This window comes from Nothoprocta perdicaria, unplaced genomic scaffold (assembly GCF_003342845.1).
Source record: "Nothoprocta perdicaria isolate Ctin4 unplaced genomic scaffold, notPer1 scaffold_33, whole genome shotgun sequence".
NCBI lineage: Eukaryota > Metazoa > Chordata > Aves > Tinamiformes > Tinamidae > Nothoprocta > Nothoprocta perdicaria.
Genome location: NW_020455566.1, coordinates 1,271,580 through 1,275,055, shown reverse-complemented (window position 1 = coordinate 1,275,055; position 3,476 = coordinate 1,271,580).

Here is a 3,476-nt window from a genome sequence, read left to right as displayed (position 1 = left end):
CCGCGCGCCCTTCCGCCGGGCGGGTGTTCCGGGCGCGGGGGAGGCGGCGCCGGAAGGCGCGGGGCGGGGCGGTTGCGCGGCAACGGGGCGGGACGGCGCCCGCCTCAGGGCGGTGGCGGGAAAGTGGCTGAGGCGACCGAGGCGACCGCGGCGACCGGCGCTTCTGCCCCTCGTTCCGAGACAAAAATCCCCCCGGGGACAGCACCGCTGCCCCAGTGACTTTAAAACGTTTAGCCTACCTCCTACTGAATTATTTCTATTTATTTATTTATTTGTTTGTTTGTTTATTTATTCTTCAATCTGCACCAAATGCTTGATCGAACAGTAGCAGCAGTGTCCTTAACCCCTTCTCCCCCTCGCCCCCCCCCTCCACGATATTTATTAATTTATTTATTTTATAAGGAAAAAAACTATTCTGAGACTTGTCCAAGCAAGTTTAAAATTGTTACTCATTATGGAGAAACGCTGTCCCGTTTTCCGCTCTTGATAAACAAGAAACAACGGGGAAAGCAGTGGCAGGACTGCAGGTCCGGACCACGAGAAGGTCACTTTGGAGATTCACCACCCAGGTTTTCCATACATTACAAAGATCTTTCCCGGAGAATGCCAGGATAAGTGAAGCTTGCACTTTTATCTGAGAAGTTAATAGCGAGGATTCTAAAAATGTGGAAATTAAACTATTAGAATATCTCGTAGCTGAAACGTGAAAGATAACGGGTGGAAATGTGATCAGCACGATCAAGTAGACGCGGCTGCAGGAGCCGTCTCTGCGAAATGCACATACTTCATGGGGATGCAAACCTGTTTCTGCAGCGTAGGGCACTGTAATCAGAACCACGACCAGGGGCTCAGATGCCAATCTAACATTTGAAACCCAGTAGTCTGATCTATTTTCAAGGTTTCACACCCATCTACACTGGACACAATTTTCTATTATACTTCTCTCACAGAGCCCATCCCCTCGAAACTACAACAGAATAGTTCCATTGTCCAGTAGGACTCGTTTAAAAAGTGAAATAGGATTAAAAGCAGCAGCAGGAGATGCAAAATCTTTACAGATGCTCGGTGCTGCAGTATCATACATTCTTCATGCCACAGTAAATTAAAGCAAATTAGCTAGCAAGTATGTGCATGCCATTAGCAAGCACTTCCCTAAAATTGCTCAGCATTATTCAAAACCCCCCAGTTACAGCTCAACTGCTAAATAATTCAGCTTTTAAAGATCTGCCAACACACGTTTGCAAAGGAAACGAGTAGCAAATCTGAAGAATTCAGAGAAGGTGGCAAGGAACCTCCATTTTGGGGTCCCAAAATATAACCATAAGGGTTTGCATGGGGCCAGAGAGGACTGGGAAGCTTGCAGGGTGCTCCAAAGCTGGGAAATGCTAATTATTAATCAGGACAGACACCTAGAGGATCAAGTTCAATGCAGAAGGGACATGAAATATGTCCTTAAAGCACCTTGAAGCCAAAACCCTTTTTGTATCCCACAGGGCTACAAATAACGAGCCCGCTACCCGCAGGCTTGCAGCGGACCTGCAGAGCACTGGAAATGTCTATCCATAGACTTTTTCAAAGAGAAAAGGCTGAAATCCTCTTATGTGAGCAAAAGTGGGGTTGTCTGTTAGACTACCAACTATTTAATTCTGCAAATAGGTCAGGTCAGATGTGCAGACGTATCTGAACACACTCAAATTTACAGATACCAGGGAACCATCTGCAGAAGGGGGAAAAAAAGATGTAGGTAAAGAGTTAATAGCTTTTAATTGGATTGTGAATCATGGGGAATCAACCAGGGAATATTCCTGCCTTTGTATCACCTGTCTCAAAACCACTGAACTCTCTGAGACTAAAGTCCCAAAGCCAAGTAGCTGGAGAAGCAGCGTATTTTGATGCACGTTTCCCCCATGGAATAACGAGTTCAACTGACGTCACTCCTCAAAGAGGTGGCATTGTAATACAAAATGGAATCGCCCATCATGTTCCCAAGGGTTTTAAGCGCAAACTTGTGCACTGATGTTTCATTAAGCCGCGACAGGTTGGAAGTGGAGGAGTTTGGGCCCCTCCGCAGCGTTTGAGGGAACGCGGCGACCGCCAGCGTCTCGCTCTTTGTGCTCCAGGCTCTTCCCGTGGCGACCTGCCAGGCCTGGGATTGCCTTTGCCTTGCCCATGGAATCGGACTCAGGAGTGGCACCCCAGCACATCCACATTGCTTTTATTAGGTCTTCTGGCAACAGCTACAGGGTAACAGACACTTTGGACTGCAGAGTTGCAAGCAAAAATCAGGACCGAGGCAAAGAAAAAAAAGAAAAAAAACCCCAAAGCAATCAAATCAAATATAAATACAATGTCCTGGAGCTCTTTAATCATACCATTTTCTTTAATAAAGAGGTGGTTGCGATCTTACAGTATTTTCTTTTGGCCTAATCCAAGGGTTTTGTTACTCTTTACCATTCTTAATTCCACGCATACAAAAGAAAAAAAGAAAAAAAAAAAAGATATCCAACCTTTAAAATATAAGCCATATTTTCTTAATAAGTTTTGTGCTGCTGCTTGCTTAGTAAGTACTGTACATCGACTGTTCACGTCTGTTTAACAAAATGGACCATACAGAGATCAAGTTAAAGCAAAAAAAAAAAAAAAAAAAGAAAAAAAAAAACCATAAGAAAAATAACAACCCAAAGAGAGTGTCTTGCAAACACTCCAAGTACAGTTCAACACTTGCTCATACAAAGGAGGTACGAAGGGGCTAGAAGTTGAACACAAAAGCACTGGCATCCCCGTCCGTTTTCTTTCACAACTATTGAAGTGCAAATCACTCGGGCAAGATAGGAGTTTCACTTTATTGCTGTCCTGCTGTCTGGATTCCCTTCCTGGAAGAATCCCGTTCTTTTATTTCCCGCTCGTTTTCCAAGAAGAAAACCTTTCATGAGGCAACGGTGAACGCTCGGGCTTTTCCGCACTAGACACCAGGTCACACGCTTGCAAACACCACAACACCCCGACCGTCCCCGCTAAGCTTTTCCGAGGGCTGGCCTGCCCTCGTGCACCCCGTGATGGCCAGATACGAAACGAGGGAAAGGAGCAGCGTTCAACACGTGGCAGGTCACTGACAGGTACTTCTCTCGCCCCAGCTCTGCATGCGCTGGGCCGTGGTTGCAGGTGCACGAGGGACGTGTGCGCCCCGGGACTCGGCGGTGACGCGGCAGCCGTTCCGGGTGACCGGCGAGGTCCGTGGTAGCTACAGCTCCTGATATGTTTACGGGTTAACACCTATGTGCTACGGGGAGCAAAATGCACAGTACCTCAACATGCAGTCGTTCATTTGCAATGGACAAAATAAGGGGTAAGGGACACTGAATGCCGGAGCCGGGGGGAAGGCTTAGTGCATAGTCCATTATACAAAACATGCGGGTGACTCAAACCCCTTCCAAGCTTCTTCAAAATGGAAATACGCTTTTAAAGGGCACAGCAGC